The sequence below is a fragment of the Tympanuchus pallidicinctus genome, unplaced genomic scaffold (assembly GCF_026119805.1).
Source record: "Tympanuchus pallidicinctus isolate F22 unplaced genomic scaffold, pur_lepc_1.0 scaffold4, whole genome shotgun sequence".
Lineage (NCBI taxonomy): Eukaryota > Metazoa > Chordata > Aves > Galliformes > Phasianidae > Tympanuchus > Tympanuchus pallidicinctus.
In genome coordinates, this window is record NW_026294758.1 from 46,768,690 (window position 1) to 46,786,550 (window position 17,861).

General features: G+C 40.7%; 1 protein-coding gene across 7 annotated transcripts in view; it reads right to left on the reverse strand.

The window, feature by feature from the left end:
• Positions 1-5,037, reverse strand: part of JAK2 (Janus kinase 2) — an 88,967-nt gene extending 83,930 nt beyond the window's left edge. For 3 of the 7 annotated variants that reach the window (XM_052700468.1, XM_052700458.1, XM_052700464.1), the window contains exon 1: positions 4,909-5,031. The gene's annotated coding sequence lies outside the window, so the exon portion shown is untranslated. Of the gene's footprint in view, positions 1-3,607; positions 3,692-4,908 lie in introns of all 7 variants that reach the window. The other 4 variants (XM_052700459.1, XM_052700463.1, XM_052700462.1 and 1 more) reach the window with 3 other exon arrangements.
• Positions 5,038-17,861: the final 12,824 nt, after the last annotated feature.

A 17,861-nucleotide genomic window follows, 5' to 3' on the forward strand; every position in this document is an offset into this window, starting at 1 on the left:
GAATTCCTGAAAACAATCCCCTGATTTCATGCTGAAGTCAACAAGGTACATCTAAACGCACTTAAATAACTGAGGCCTCCAAGTATTGTTGGAGAAATGAAGGTAGAAAATATACTGCATGTTTTATACATAGCAATATTTAATATGTAGAAGTAAAATACTTTTACCGTACTGGAAACTCAGGAAGCAGCACTACACATCAGAAAAGAACTAAGAACATTTTGCTTTTAACTAAGAAGCACTAGCTGTTGACCAGTATTAATGGAGAACAAAAACTGAAGATTCTCATGTAAGGTATATTAGGCATGTTCTTAAAGATCAATCTATCTTGTACATGCAGAATGCATATATACGTGCACATATATGCCAGGACTAAAAAGATATTAAAACCATTACTCTAAAATATTAAAAGAAAAGAAATCTCAGCCAGATTCCTAGTTTTCATATTCTGTTTTTGGAAAACAGGACGACTGCAAATTGATGTCAACTGAATTCTAAACTAAGGGCAACAAAGACAAATCTGTAGGGCCAATAAATGAAAGAATATTTTTTAATTCTTAATTTACACATGCAAATAACCTTAACCACATCACCTTGAACACGTGTAGTATTTAAGACACAAGTTAAACACATTCTAAAATCCTGAAATCTACTGTAACTGTTTGAGCACAGGAGCAAGGTGATACCAGCTAAGATAGCTCCCAGGATTGTCAATGTAAATTTCACATCTAAAAGAACATACAGCTCAGGAACTGCAATAAATACCAGAACAAGTTCTAGGTGGGGATGCATACAAAGTGAGAAATACTATGCCATACACACTTACACAAGTGTGTATATATGTAGGTACTTCAAAAGTCACAGTCTGAGTAATTAATTTTAATAAGCCTGTAAAATGTTCCAGTTTTATCTGCTGGGCCCAGCAATAAAGTTGTTTTTCAACTTCCTAGTAAGCACTGAGCTGCAACTTAAAAACAACTGTACTGATAATTAATTAACTCAAAAGTAGACCAGGATCAAGGCATTCCAACAAAAATTGAGACCTACATAAATGAAGAGCAGAAGAAAAATAACGTTCTATGTCAACAGACAGAAACTAATAAACTCCTGAAAGAGTAACTTGCAGCTACTCCCACATGGTGGTAAACTTTGAGAAATGTAACTAACTGAACGAAACAACCAGGTTGAAGGATGTACTGATCAACAGACTGCTAAATACAGGCACACACAAGACAAGAAACAAAGTGTTCTAATGAGTAATGAATGGCATTGAAAACATTCTAATTTCACTTGTTTCTTTTTGCTTTTTTTTTTTTTGTTTTGTTTTCTGTGATGTCACAATTCAGACAAAAGCATCTGATCTGTGGATCAAATATTAATTTTACTTGTAAATCACAGAAAGATGTGCAGAAGAAGGGACAGAAGTATGGAAGAAAGAAAATTGACTGCCAATGTGTCTCTAATACAAAGAAAAGTTTCAGCTATGATTAAAAAGCAATTTTACTGGCTATTTTACTGTTAACAGTACCATGGAAATTGTTGTCATAAAAGGCATAGCTGAAGAGAAAATTTGTATCATAAAAAGACAGTGTTTGTACTAATTAAACACCTATAATTAGGCTGTACCATACAGGATTTTCTTTCCCTCCATCCCAGAGTCAAATTTAAATATTTATGTTTGAATGTGTAATGACAGCATAATCAAAATTACAGACACAGTTACCTTACAGGCAGGTCGTTCTACTTGTCTACTCAAGATGTACTTGTGTTTTCCTCCAAAGAAAACTGCTTTCTAGTACAGGATAACAAGCCAGAAATAAAGACAGCTAATTACTGTAGAACTTCACATCAGCTGTACTCACAATAACACAAGTGGATACAGCCTTTGTCTGCATGAATTCAATCTCTCTGCCTCCAGTGGTGCCCAACCAGAGAGTTGGCAGCAGAAAGTGGCATCACCCTTTTTCTTTCAGCGTTGGCCAGGTTGTGAATGACTGAGACAAGATAGCTTACACGCGTACCCTGTAGCTCTTGCCTTACTCCAGCAGTCATTTAAGTGACAGATACAATGTACTCTGTAGATAAGGAGAGCTACTAAGCAAAAATAGCACCTACATGCATATACCTAATAGAATAAATTACAATTCTTCCAGAAGAACTACCATAAAGAAAGCTCATACTATATACTGGTTTTCATTTTGTTTTTCTGTCTCCATAGAGAATTACTAAACAGAGTAGTTAACAAAACCTCATATCCAGGAATTCAGGAAAGCTCCTCATTTACATTCCAATACATAAATCTGAAATACGTTAGAGAAATACAAATACAAGCCTGAGCTCGAATGTTGACTCAGATCTTGTTAGTCTCACTCATATTAGTCATCTTACCGGGCTCGTGCTGAGCACTCTGTGGGTGGACACATAAATTCATACAGAACCCACTGAAATTAGCACACAGCCAGGGTGAGTGACTTTTAATAGCGTTCTACTGAGTTAAATGGAAAAAACACAATTACGTATTGCCTAATTACACTGCTAATCTTTGCATGCCTTGGTAAAAATGAGGGAGGGGCAGAAATAGGATATTTAAAACAAAAATGCTAACTTGTAATAGCACAGTACCGCTAGGATAGGGTAATTCAGGTTGAAAGATATCTCAGGAAGTCTCATCCAGTTAAACCTTCTCTTCAAAGCTGCAGTTGTTTATTTTAAAAAGCCATAAGGTTGCGTTGCCTTCTTCTTTATAAAATACTTTTTTTTTTTTTTTTTTTTTTCCAAATGCCATTGAAGTAAGTATATTTCAGTTGTTTTGTGGATAATTATTTTACCCTGCCTCTTAAGTAAAGTTTCATAACTTCTGACATTAGCTGCCTTTCAGGTACATGTTAACACCACTTAGCTGATGTGTTTGCATAGTATTACTATATATCACAGAATTGTAGGGGTTGGAAGGGACCTCTTGCTTCCAGATTCTTGTTATGTTTTCCATTCTTGTTATGTGGGTTCTTGTTTCCACTTGAGGGTCTTTCAACCAAATTTTTAAAGTATTTCTTGTAACTATGAATTTTTTCTCTAAGCTTTTTGTTTATTTTAGGTCATACAGTAAAAATGCTCCAGAACTTTGATAAGGAAACCAATGTTAAAAGACACAACCCTGTTCAGTGACCACTGTTCTTATAGTTCAAGCAAAAGAATACCACTGCCAGCACAAGATGGCAGTGACTTTTGCTTTAGTCATACTCTGTGGTCATGTACAACATCAGCACCACATCATTTGGAAATGTTTATAGTCAGTCCAATCACCAAGCTGAACAGATGCATGTGAGAGGCAGTAGCAACCTCCTTTCATTTTCCATTTTGCAGTTCTAGCCAACAAGATGCTGAAATACTTTCTGTATTCTACAGACTTCTTGCTTAAGTTTCCTCTCCTAGCAGGGATTAGTGCTTCCTAGTGACATCGGGAACTCACTAACGTTTATGAAAGTGAAAAAACTCTTGTAAAGAGCTTAAATTTTAGCTTTCTCTAGAAAGCATGGTACTGTTCATAAACATTACCATTTCGTTGTGTAACACTATAGTCATTAAACACAGAATTTTATATTTGTACCTCTGGAGTCACTTGGGACTCACGTCTTCAAGCAGAAGATGGTAGAAACAATGTTGCTATGCCAAAGCCTTCAAATTATGGCCCCTGGACAGGAAACAGTAGAAAGACCTTAAGGACATCACTTCTGCTACCTGGTATCAGTGACTGTGTAGATCGAGCATTGCAAGGAAAAAAAGGTTCATCTGCATAATCAATACAAACTGCACTTTTCAACGGGGCACACAATCCCCCTGAGATTTTCTGTTAAGATTGATTTTTTTTTGTAAAACACAAAATTTAGAAGTATTTCTATCTCATCTGAGCTGCATATCTGTTGATTTTGATTAACAAGAGAGACAGTGGAGAGAGAGATGACAAAGGGGGGAGTGTATGGGGCAGGGACGCCAAGAGCACCGATTATTAACCGGCTGACCTGCCCTGCGAAGCTACACCTGGCACTTTCATTGACTTCCACATCTTCCCAATTATGTTTCTCCCTGACAAACACCCAGAGGGAACAGCCTCTGTCTCACCGGTAATAAGTGAGAAAGCTAGGTGTTACTTTCTGCCTTGTCACACGGTTCAGAGAAAAGGGAATTTGAAGACACAGGCAAAAAGGTTAGCATTAGACCTGTTAGCCTTCAGCTGTGCCGAAAACAAACAAAACCAACCTGAAGTTTCACCCGCATTTTTTTTCCTTAATAATAACAGTAATAGTACGCTAGTGTACTACAATAATAGTAATAACTTCGTCCTGTGGAATGGGAATGAAATGCAGTAATTTGTAACGTACAGCTAAGGAGCCTAGAAACAACTTAAATACGATCTGACAACGAAGAGCCCCAAAGCCCCCGCGGCGCTCCTTCCCCCCGCAGCGAGGATCTTTCAACGCCACAACTATTCTCGAGGAAGTACTCCGGGCAAAACCCAGCAGTTTCGCCGAGGCGCGGCGGCCCGAAGAGTGACGGCGGACTTCCTCTGCCTCGCCCCGCGGTCGGGCCGGCCGGCACCGCGCTGTCGGACAGAGAGGCCTCCGTGCGCAGGGAGCCGTCCCGTTCCCCCCTCCCTCTCTGCGCAGGGCCTACTCGGGGCACCCGCCCCGCGCCCCGCCGCCGCCCCGGGCCGCTCAGCGTCGTCCCATCGCGCCGGCCCCGAGCGGGGCTCCGCGCAGGGTTCCGCTCGGTACTCCCCACCGGCGGGACGGAGCGGAGACCCTTTGGGCGGAGGCGCAGCCCCCTCTCCGATCCGCCGTCCCCCCCGACCCCGGTCGTGGCGGCCAGCGGACAAGTCGCTGCCGGGGCGAGCGGCGCTGCCCCACTCACCCCGCGGGAGCTCGGCGGAGCGGCGCGAGCTGGCGGCTTCCCCTCAGCACCCGCAACCTCTCCATGCACAGCACCGGGGCAGACAGCACGGCGGCGTGCTGCCGAGCCGCGCTTTACCCGCTGCTCGGCACAGCCGCCCCGCCTTCCCCCCCTTCCGTCCCTCCCTCCCTTCCTCTCTCCTTCCCTCCCTCCCTCCCTCCCTCACCGCCGCGGCGGGGAGCGGCGGGGGGCGGGGGCAGCCGCTCGCGCGGGGAGGAGCGGGGACCGCGGGGCTCCCGCCGGCTGCGTCATGGCGCAGCTGCTAAGCGACGCGGGGCGGGGTTGGTGGTCGCGGCCGTTGCTCCGCGGTGCTCGTATCGTCCCGCCCTCGGCGGGCGCCGGGGCTGCGGGGAGCGGGGAGCGCGGAGCGGGGTGTGTCGTGTGTCCCGTGCGGCTGTTGGTCGCCTCGGGGTAGGCCCTGCGAGGCGTGGGTGTTTGTGTCTCTTACGGGTTTCCCTTCTGTCTCCCCCGTGGGGAAAAACGGGAAGAAAGTGAAGCGGGGGGCCTCCGACCAGCAGGCAGAAGTCGCAGCGGGCCAAGGCACCCTTCTCTTGAGGCGGTGCCTGTGCCCGCTGTTTCTGTCTTAGCTCACAGTAAAAAGTACAACTTCGGAAAAAAAAAAAAAAAAAAAAAAGTGGCTTTTAAAACGTTTTCTGCAACTTGTGCAGTTAGTTTGTACCTTAGTGTCTTACCCACGCAAAGCGAATGTGCTTGGTGCTGCTTCTCAGCTCTGGGGTGGGCTGGTACAGCTCCAGGCTGTCTGCTGGGGCAAGCAGGCAGGACAGAGTGTCAGTGAGGAGATGAGGAGTTTGGGATAGAAGTAGAAGGAAGCCAGCACCGGAGGATTTGATCCACAGGAACTTGAAGTCCTCTTACAGAAAACAGTTGGGAGGAGAAGGGGTGGCAGAAAATTGACAATTTGATCAGAGATAATGGTGGCTCAAATCCACCAGCAGACATGTGCTCTTCACTCCAAAGCAAGCTGTTACCTGCCTGCCAACATAATGTCGAACTGTCAAAGAAGATGCTGCTCTTTAAGGATGAACTTAGCACTGTCATCTCTGATATGTATTATTTGCTCTTAAGCGGAAGAAAATTGTTGCCTTTGTCATGTAGCATCATCTTACAGAAATCCGGGGAAATTCAGAACTGAATTTTAACTCAGTGTTCACATTACTTTGCATATTTGATTTCTTTAAATATGCAATTTACAGGATACTTGGTGGTTGTGGATTAGAAGTGATTAAATCTTGTTTTCCTCCAAGTATGTACAGCTCCTGATCTCACTGAAAGTCTCTGTGGTAATATATTTTGTAAAAGTTTGCTTTTCATTTCTAATGCCTTTCTCTTGTTCCTGGCTGCAGCATGGAAAAATCATACAAGCATCTATTGCTGTCATTCTGAATGCTTCTGACAGGCAGGAAGGAACAAACTTCAAAATGTATCACTGCCTCCCAAATATCATCAGCACTGGTATCCAGAATGAAAGATTTAGGAGAGTTACATGTTGATTGTGCATCAGTGCATATCCACACAACTACTCATCAAGGTCAATGTTGATAGAACATTGAAAATGCAAAGAATTTTACAAAAGTGGATGGGAAATAAATGATTAAGTTTACTAAGTTTCAACATGTTAGTAGTGTCAGGCTTGGTTAGACCATCAAAACCTTCCAAATTCTCAGCTGATAGATCACATAATCAGTTGACAGATTGTTGAAGACCCACCTATGTTAGGACTCACAACATTACAGCTTATCTAATGACAATAAGCATTTTCACTCTTGTTTGTCTTCTGTTTTAATAAAATACAATGTAGCATATTCTAGAAAGAAAGAAAAACTATTCTCTGAATTTTTTTTTTTTTTTTTTTCCTGCAGTCAATTCAGGGTTGCATGTTACTTTGAACTCTTCACTTTTAGCAAGCCCTTTCAAAGGCATCTTTACCAGAAACACAGCATCTCAAATTTCCATCTTATTCAAGCATCCCCCTTTCCTTTTGTCTTTGCTAAACAACTGTATATACTTCACATACCTTTGTGCTTTAATACACTTTGGTACAATTATGTCAGCCTGTGATGTGTGGCAACTTACTTTTAAAAAGAGTGAAATACCATTTAGCTTCATCCTGTTTACAACTTTGGTTCCACTTTTTGATATTAAGTAAGTCAAACAGAAATATGTGTAGTGTCTACTGACACGGACATATTAACAGAATTCTAAACTAAATAGATATGTAAAATGCTCTGAGTGAGAAGCTTATTAAATAAATCCCCAAGTAATGGACACAAATACCACAAATTACATATGAAATGTTTATTTTTACAGCTACAGTAATAATTCCCCTTCAGAATTAGTCTGCTTCTAAAGCAAGTTACAGAGCTTGCTATCTTTGCAAGAGACTTGGTTTTACTTTCTTCACAATTACGTGTTACAAGATCTGAAGTTAGAAAGCAGACAAGGAAATAGACGTTGTTTCATTTTCATATTCAAAAGATAAACATGGTCAAAACAGTTTTATTGCAACTACTTAAAAAACTCTCAAAATTGGAACTAGATTTGTCATTTTCAGCTGAAAATAAATAAAATGTCCATTGTTTATTCAGGACAATGTGAGGATTTTTTGCAAAAACTTCATGAATTAGAACAAGGCTTGAAAAGATACTCAGTTAAGTCAAATCTATGGAGGCAGACTGTATATTTCACTTTTCCTTCTTTAGAAATCTTTCAGGATGTAAAATGCTTTAAGATGAGCACGTAAGTTGTAATGGTTTTCCTTGCCCTATGTGGGTAGGTCTAGCCTGTTTGAGAAACATTTAGTCAGAAATATGTTTCTTTTTTTTTTTTTTTTTTTGCAGAGCATGAAGAGCACTCTTAGAAGAAACTTGTTCAGTATTCATAGTCATTATCTGAAAGCTATTTATTTGAGTAATATGAGTGAATACTTCCAGAGGAAAAAAAGAAAAAAGAAAGAAAGAAAAAAGCCATCCTAGTAGTATGCCCAATTTTGTCCTCTTCTAAGCATTGTCTAGATAAGTGAGGTGTGGTAGGGAGCTCCTAGAAAAATGTCGTAATACTTTTCTGCAAAGTCTACTTTTGAATATCCTTACATATTCATATCCTTAAGCATGCAAAATGCAATTCACCCAACACTAAATACTACCTTACCCACTGGTGGATGATGCACTGCTTTGGCACTTCCCTCTCTAACAGTCTTGTATTCTCAATCAGGTAAAAAGCACAGCAGTATACAACAATCCCAGAGAAAAAATAACAATAATTAAAAAAACCACACAAGAACAGGCATTAGTTCACACCATTGACTACCTGGAATGCTCTTAAATGCTACAATGACTAAGCAGTACAAGATCTTCCTTAAGACAGAACAAAGAAAATTAAATAATGCTCCCTCCTCCTTCCTATGTGTCTGTAACTGCCCCATTTCCCTTCTGTAGCATTCTACGAACTAGCAGAGAGCTGCAGCTTTCCAGCAGCTCACCGGGATTTGCTCCAGAAATCCCTAAATGGAACGAGCAGAAGGCAGCAAAGAAGTTCACTTCATAGCCTACTCTACTCAGGAAAAGTGCTTCACCTGACGGATTTCTATTTTGTAGGATGGACTGGTGTGTGCGGGATGTGCAGTGGCAATAAATCATGGATTAAAAGAAGGTGACATAGGGCTGTTTCCATATTGCTGACCGTGCCCTGATGGTACATACACAGATGAAACAAATGTAGTGCAGAACATTTTCATGTGTTTCTTTCAAATTGAATTATTTTGCTATTGTTGTTTTTAATAGCTTCTGTCAGGTTTCATGCAAATAGACCACATAATTTTTAAATTCATCTTTAATGAAGCTGATTGCTTGCTGTGAAAAGCGATGTCCACACCATGGACAGCATCTCTGTGTCTTTATTAATGGTCCCAGCCCACTGAATCCTGGCAGCTGTGTGGCTCTGCAAAGGTTGGTCTGCTTTGAATTCAAGTAAAAGCATTTAATGCCAAATCAGCTGAGTCACAGTTTGGCAATAGCTTGGGGACTCCTTTTAAGAGACTCCTATATCCATTATAGGATAAAACATCGCAAGCTGCCAAGAATTGTGTGGATGTAAAAAGGAGGCAGGCAGGCAGTGGCAAGCAATCGTGCTATCTATAGAACTTTCTGAAAATGAATTTTGAAATAGAGTTCACTGATAGGAAGTGACTCGTTATGAAAAGCATTGAAAGGCACTACGAATATTGTCACCGTGACACTCAGAATTTTGCTTAGTGCCAGGGAGAACAGATAACATATGCAGCACAGTACAGTGAGAAAACGCGTCAGTGGGAAAAGTCTGAGGTTCCTCAACAAAATCTGTGCACAGAACAAAATAAAATTAAATTATTAAAACTACAGTCTGAGTTGAAGGAGAAAACACAGGCAGTGCAAACACGAGTGCAGTGTTCTCAGTGGATCTGCAGTTAAAACTCCTGGTGACTGCGACACAGATTCTTCTCTAGCCCATCACAGTAGGTCTCCATTGAGTTGTACAGACTCACTTTACTTCCTAATCAAGTTCAGCTTGATTAGGAGTAGATTGATTGTATCAGCTTGATTGATTGTAGAGTTAACTTTTGTTTTGTTTTGTTTTCCCAATACTATCCTATCTTTTTAGTGGGATATCCTCTGTATTTAACTAGTGCTTAGCACATGAGATGTGATTTTATTTGTGTTTTGGTTATAGAAATAGGATGTACTTATAACAGTGAAGAACTAAAGTTGTGCCTTTTGGGGTCTACTTACAACCAGGAAAAAAATTAATACTAATGGAATTTCTCACTTGACTATTTCTTGGAAGAAACAATGGCTACTAATTTGCAAACCTCCTGTAATATAATTGTAGTCAACCAAGTTTGGAGGTTTGGGATTTTTTTCTTTTTTAATATATCCAAGCAGAATTACCTTAAATGTTTTTACACTGCTCAAACATGGAAAACTGCCCACTTTCCTTTTAAAAACTACATTTTCTTCTTTCAGACGTTAAGTACATATATTCTCATCCTGCACAGTGCTCAGGAGTGCATAATGACTCAAGTGGACTTGGATCATTTTGTGGAAAATAAATCTGTTATTTGAAACAGATACTTTCACATATGTACATATTTTAGATATTTTTCATGTTACAAGATATCTAATGGCAATTAAGTGGGAACTTCTCAACTATTCTGGAAATTAAGGCTTCTAGAACTTAAATGTTTACTAACTCATTAGATCTGGTTTTAAAATTCAACAAACTGAATCTATAATAAGATTCTTTTGCTTTGCATTATTACTGAATGTTAAGCTTCCTGGACTTTCTTGGCAGCACTTACCTGTGAAAGACAGGAAACTCCAAAAGCTTCTGTTTATATAACTTCATTTCAGCCAGATAGTAATTTCTCATCCTGTTTTTATTATTATTTAATCTGTTTCTGTAATTCAGTCTGTTTTCACCAGTGTAACAGGATGTGAATATCATACATCTAGAAATTAAAGGGTTAAAAGGCAATCAGATGAACTGGTAATAGTGAGGATAACTAAATTCTCCCACTGTTTACTATTGAAGTTGTGGAATTTTCTCTTAGGAGAGATCAAACTATTATTTTTTATCCCTGTTTTTTGTTTTGTTTTGTTTTGTTTTGCTTTTTGTTTTTTGGCTTCTTTTTGTTTTTAAGTTCTGTGTATAAGAGACAATAACTAGGCTGCCTCAGTGCCATATGAAAGTTGAAGTCATAAAACTGAATCAGGTTCATCTTGTACTTTTTCCTAACTGCCTACGGTTTCCATATCAACCACCAGATACCTTGAAAATCAAGAACCTTTAATATAAGCACAATTATATGGACAACAACCATTCATGAACTATTTCTAAATTTCTTCAAATTGCTTGCAGCAAGTTCAAGGTAAAACATGTAATTTGATTTCAGATAATTGATTTTTCTACTTGATGCTCCCATCTTAGCATTAGCAGAGCAAAACTACCCAATTTCACTTTTCTTTGTTCTCAGTATTACATCTAGTTGCAAGTACAAGGCAATAGCAAGTTGGGTTCACTGTCCTGGAAAACAACAACAACAAACAACAATGCACATAATTTAATTTAAATTCAGAAATTTATTTCAACTTGAAATAAAGTGCTGATTTTTCACAAGTGCTGAGTAACAATCGCTCACTCTTTATGAAATGGTTTGCTTTATCAATATTTCTGAAAAATTAGATCTGTGTGGAAGGTGTCTAAAAATCAGGGTTGGTATCAAATGCACATACTGTGACAAAATGCAGCATCAAAACATTTTAGAGTAAAAATAAATTGCACAAAAATTAAACATCTTTAACATAGGTGTTTTCCTTTTGAATTTTTTGGCCAGTTTCATTTCAGGCAGGCAGAAGAACAGGCGTTAAATTTCCACAAGTTCTGTGGTATATTATGTTCTCACCCACTCACTGGACACCATCAGGCAATAAAGAATGGCACAGAGGGAAGGTAATGAGGAGAAAGTCAGACGTTGTAAAAATCCTAGCTTATGTGAGCTTCTGTTACATTTCAGAGACATAACCCACTGTATCTACCTTGGTTTTAATGTCTATGGAAGTGCCTGTGACATCTAAATGGAGCAGGTAGGATGCTGGCAGTCAGTGAGGGGGCTTCTAATCTTCAAAAGGAGTTGATGCTCCAACACTCTTTACCACTGTGGGTCTGGGTGTTGTGTTCTCTGGATTCAGAAAGGTGCACAGCCATTGACCTGAGCAAGCCAGTTTAAAGGAGAAAGGTCTGCTCCCCTACTCACTGCTGGAACAGACTTGTAGGATCACAGAACTGTTTGAGTTGGAAGAGGCTTTTGAAGGTCATCTAGTCTAACTCTTCTGCAATTAACTACGTCTACAGCTAAATCAGATTGCCCAGAGCCCCATCCAGCCTGACCTTGAATGTCTCCAAGGGCACAGTGTGTACCACCTGTCAGGGCAACTCATTCCAGTCCCTTGCTATTCTTTTCCTGATATCCAGTCTATATCTCCCTTCTTTTAGTTTGAAGCAGTTTCCCCTTGTCCTATCACACAGAACTTGCTAAAGATTCTGTTGTCTTCTTTCTTATTGCCCCCTTTAGGTAATGGAAGGCTGCTAGCAGGTCTTCCCAGAGCCTTTTCTTCTCCAGGCTGAACAGCCCCAGCTCTCTCAGCCTCGCCTCCTGAAGGAGTTACTCCATCTCTTGTATCATTTTTATGGCCCTCCTCTGGACACGCTCCAACAGGTCTATGTCTCTCCTGTCCTGAGGACTCCACATACGGATGCAGTTCTCTAGGTGAGGCATCACTAGCACAGAGTAGTGGGGCAGGATCCCACTACTGACCTGCTGGCCATGCTTCCTTTGATGCAGCCTGGGATATAGTGGGCTTTCTGGGATGGGAGAGCACTCTGCTAGCTCATGTCCAGCTTGCCCTGCTTTAACTAATCAACTGTGGCATAAGGCTCTGCATACTTTTAATTATTAACTTTCCTTGCTTTTCTGGAGTTATTTTGGTACAAACAACAGCAAACTCTGTCCCTCTTCTTTTCCTTCTGCTTTAGACTTGATCTCCAGCCAACTGGCTGCTGTTTTATTTATTTATTTTTGTTTGTAATTAAAGTTACAAATCAGCATTCATTAGTTTTTGTTTCTCATTTCCAAAGAATGGCACCCAGCTGCTATTGCACTGAAAAGCACTGGTTCCTCATTCTACTTTTTGTGGTATAATAGAAATGAGGCACATGTGCAAGCTCTCAGGAAAGGCACTTCTGGATCCAGAAATTGCTTCTACAAATTCCATTTCTTGGAGGATGGAGGATTTTTGAATGAGCAGTTCTGACAAGTATTCTGTTGCATGAGACACGCACACAAAGCATAGGATTTTGCCTAGAGGCAGGGGCACTTCCCCCTGGCTGCTGGGCTTCCCGATGTGTCATCGGAGGAAATCTCATTGCAGACTTTAAACAGACTACTTTTACATCATCTGATAGTGATAGGACAAGGGGAAATTATTTTAAACTCAAAGAGATGAGATTTAGTTCGGCTGTTAGGAGGATATTCTTTACTCAGAGGGCAATGAGGCACTGGCACAGGCTGCCCAGAGAAGCTGTGGATAATGCCCCATCCCTGGAGGTGTTCAAGGCCAGGCTGAATGGGGCCCAGGGCAACCTGATCCACTGGGTGGGAGTCCCATGGCAATATTTAGGGACTGAGTGAACTTCAATGTCCCTTCCTACTCAAGCCATTCCATTATTCTGTGATTATGAGGGATTATCAAATATCTGCTGAGGTAGCTGCATATGAGATATAGAAGCAGAAGCAGCACTCAGGTCTACTTGATCATTACAGGCAGCATTTTCCAAATACATGATTTCCACAGTGGAGCTTGTGTGAAGGACCAAACCAATTTCATGTGTTCTCCTAATTGCTTGGAAGAACAGAAGTAATCCTTGTCCACAGAAATTAAGGAAAGCTGCTTTTGCTGTGTGTTGAGTGCCATATGCAGTGTGGAGCAGCATTGGGCCAGGTGCTCCCTGGACCAGATTAGCCACAGAAACGTGTTGGGGCACCTTCCTTCCCAGGGCAGGAGCTGGGACACACAATGTCCCCCAGGGGAGAGCTGTCCCCTCTGAACTGATGCTGTCATATTCTGGATTTCTGCTGTCCTGCATCCCCTGCTACTGCATAACTGAGTCGGACGGTAATGGAAAGCCCAGCAATATGGTTGGAGGTATTTTTGATAAGTAGAAAGAATATGCCATTACAACTGTGAAAACGTGAGTCAGTTTGTGTAGAAAAGATGATGCAGACGGTAACAGATATTCTATGGGCCTATTATTTACTTGATAGAGGAAGCAAGCTGAAAAGATTGCCAGGAAGGCTGCTTTTACTTGGAAACGTGCTTTTTCTTCTTCCCCTCAAAAGTGAAACTAACGTATTATTCACTCTCACAGCTTGCTGAGCTCAATATTTGGCAGAACACACTAGCAGAAGTGGGTTGTCCTGAGGAGGGTGGTTGAGACATAGCTACTGAAATCCTTACCATCAGCATTTCTTGGTTTATGATGAACAAGTGCTGTGAAAATATTCTACCAAATGCTGCAAATTATTTTTAATCCCTACAAAATGTTGCAGCAATATTCTAAAGTAGTTTTAATTATTTTAAATATAAGGAGATACTGGAAGTTCTCCTGTTCTTTTGTTTCTTTGTTCTTTTATTTCATTGTGTGTTTTGCATCTTTGTGACTTTTTTTCCTTTTTTTTTTTTTTTTAAAATTCTTCCTAGTTCATATTCCTGCCCTGCTTCCTTTCAAAAGTAAAGAGCTGAAAAGTTATGTTGGTCCCCAGAATTCCTACTCATAAGCCAATATTTCTTCTCTATAGGAAATAGTGTTTCAAATAGCAGTGGTATGTACCTTAATGAAGACATAGTGTTAATGAGAGAAAACCCCACAACACTGCTAAGGAAACACAGCCCTAGGTATGCTTTCTTCACAGTGGGTCCCAAAAGAACTGAGTCTTTCATCTCAGTAAGCTAAGTAAGTGAGCTAGATTTCAAGATTATCTCTTGTGCAACCTGTAGCTCCTGGATTTACTACGCCCAGTGTCAGTTTAGTAGTGTGATGTGCCACTGCTTTTAAAGGAGACAACACATCTTAATGATAGCCTGAAAGAAATTTTTGCTAATTGGTAGTTTGCTTTTTTGTTCCACTTTAAATCTCAGGAGATTCATCTACGACTCATTTTTCCTCGTTTTTTCTGATAAGGTTTTCTGATACCCAATCAGAAATATTTTAACTTTGAGGCCATTCATGGAGTGGAAACATAAGGGATCCAAGCATTCTCTAGCATTATAAGAACTGACCAAATGAAATAAGTACTTATTTTTGAACAGTAAGCAATTAAATGCTAGAACAAAATTATAAAAGCTGTGTAATGGAAATGCCTTGTCTCAGTTTTTCTGCTTAAGACTGGAGATCCTTCTGCACCTTATAATTTCTTTTGAAAGAGAAAGAACATACTAACATACAGGAGAGCCAGACTCTGTAATTAACAATGCATTCTTTGTTCTAAACTCTCTTTACTTCAAGATGACAAGCTTGCAAGATTTCTGAGATGGAAGAGATGAGGAGAACCCTTTGTTTCCACATCAGATACGCTTAACCATACACAACTCAATGTATCTAGTAGCTTTTCCATTTTATAAACCCTGAATTAAAATCTCTGCAGTGAAGCAGATCAGTGAACAGCATTTTTAGAATTTAATTGCTGGACAAAAGAGGGGTATGCCAGCTGGGTGAGTGGCCAGAGAGACAGCCTGCAGAGACATCCATGCAAGTGCCAAGAGGAGGTCTATCCAGCAACTCAAAACCCCACAATGGCATTGTGGAGGCTGTTTTTCCAGCTGTGTGATGGAGAAACAGCCATGGAGAAGCAGGAAGAACAGACTAATAGAGAAAGATAGCAGATGGCACGTAGCATGTACCAGGGAGGAAATCCTTCTCAAGTAAAAGCAGCAAGGTTTAGTCTAAAAAAGAATCTAATATGGACAAAGATACACAAAGAAATCCTATGAATAAACCAAATCAAACCAACCAACCAAGGAAGAAGCAAGACCAAAGCAGTGTAAGAGCAGAAATAAGCCAGGGAGATTTAGGCTTGTAGAGACACAATCTGTTTGTACTGGTCATAAAGTGAAGAAAATATTGCACAGACTGAGAATTGGTAGATCTCAGGATTTTCTAGTTCAGCTCCCTGTGGAATGCAAGCCACTTCATTTTCATCTACATCAGGCACAAAAACATTTCTCCAAAGTGCAGACTTTGAAACAGAAGAATTAATCTATAAAGCCAGGAATTTCATTACATGAAGATCAGCAATAGACCTATTTATATCTATATACCAAATGCCTCAGGGAAACAACTGAAATACTTCATAAATTAAAAATATTGTTCTTGCCTGGGGAAGACATAAGTTGGAGGAAAAACTGAGGATTTTACTGACGAGAGAATAGATGTGAAAACAAAAGTTTCAGTCAAATTCTTTCGTAGCAGATCTCTGAAAGTTGCGTCATTGGAGAAAATGCCATTGCCTAAACACAGTGAAATTCTACGCAGTAAAATTCACTCAGGTGTTACTGAACGGATAGCTCAACTCTTTTTGCTTAAACCTACAGGTCTGGAGAGATAGAAAAAGCAGTTAATAGGATTCTCTAGTTCCTTTAGCTGCTTGTTACATCTTTTCATGAACACCTCTTACTTCTAAATTTCAAGTCTTAAAGCCATCTACTTGTGATGTTTTTTTATATCTACAAGCCAAAATAGACTTCTTGTTTAAACTCAGAGCCAAGAATCACAGAATCACAGAATCACAGAATCACCCGGGTTGGAAGGGACCTCAAGGATCATGTAGTTCCAACCCCCCTGCCTAGCAGGGCCACCAAACGTACACATTCAGATCAGGTTGCCCAGGACCCCGTCCAACCTGGCCTTGAACACGTCCAAGGACGGGGCATCCACAACCTCCCTGGGCAGCCCATTCCAGGGCCTAACCACTCTCCTTGTAAAGAACTTCCCCCTAACATCCAACCTAAATCTTCCCTCCTTCAACTTGGATCCATTTCCCCTAGTCCTGCTGTTGTCAGCCCAAGACAAGTTACAGAGAAGATAATTCTACAGGACATTGAAGATCAGTTAAAGAAGAGCTTTCTCTTCTCAGGCATGGTCAACATGGATTCATCAAAGAAAAGTCCTGCTTTGCAATTTCATCTCCTTTTATGAAAAGGTCACCCAATAAGTGAATAAAGGGAAAGCAGTGGATGTAATTGGATTTTAGTAAGGCTTTTGATATCATCTCTCACAATATAACTCTAGACAGATTGTTATACTATGAGATGAACAAGTTCATGCTGTGGTGGATGACGAAGTGGCTGAACGGTACTGCATATCAGATGAATCAGGGTCAGACACAGGCATTGACTGTGAGTTGAGTGGCTGGAGCAGGAAGATCACCAAGAAGGGACGTGGGTCTTGAGGCTGCTGATGACACTGGGTTCAGCATAAGCCAGCAGTGCACCTCGGCACCAAGGGAGCAAAATTACATTTGGGGATGCATTAAACACAGTGTAGCCAGATGGTGAGAAGTAATTCTCCTATATTTAGCACTGCTTTAGCCTCACCTCAAACGTTGCGTGCACTTCTGGGGTCCAAAACATAAAAATGATATTAAGATACCTGAAAGCATCTTAAGATGGGGGGCAACACAGCTGGTAACAGGGCAGGAAGGTATGCTCTGTGAGAGGGGCTGAGGGCACTTGCACTGCCCAGCCTGGAGAATGAGAGGTACCTCAGTGCTCCCTGCAGCTCCATGAAGGAGCTGCCAGCTCTGCTTCTGGGAACCAAAGGCAGAACAGGAATGGCACAGAGCTGCCTGGGGAAGGTCATTAGGGGAAATTTCTTATGTGAGGGTAGTCAAACACTGGAGCAGCCTTCCTATGCCTGTCAGAGCTCAAAAGTCTTGATGATCTTTGCATTTCCCTTCCAGTGGAGCTATTCTGAATTCTAAAAAAAAAAAAAAAAAAAAAAAAGTTTATTCTTCATTTTTACTTTGAAACTGAAAATCAAGAAGAAAAACTATTGAGGCAGCTGCCAGTCTTCGTGTGAAAAGGTCAGGCCCAGATGTTGTAGCTTTAGACTGTCACTCTCCTGTTGAGTAAAAAGTTGCTAAGAAACTGTGATCTGTAGGCTGGTCTTCATAGATGTTCTATGTACCATGAAAAAATCCAGATCCTTTTAAACCAGATTTTCCTTACTTTGAATCTGTACATCGTTAGAACAAACTAGAACAAGATCTTGGTACTGTTTCTCGGGAAAATTTGCTATTGACATCA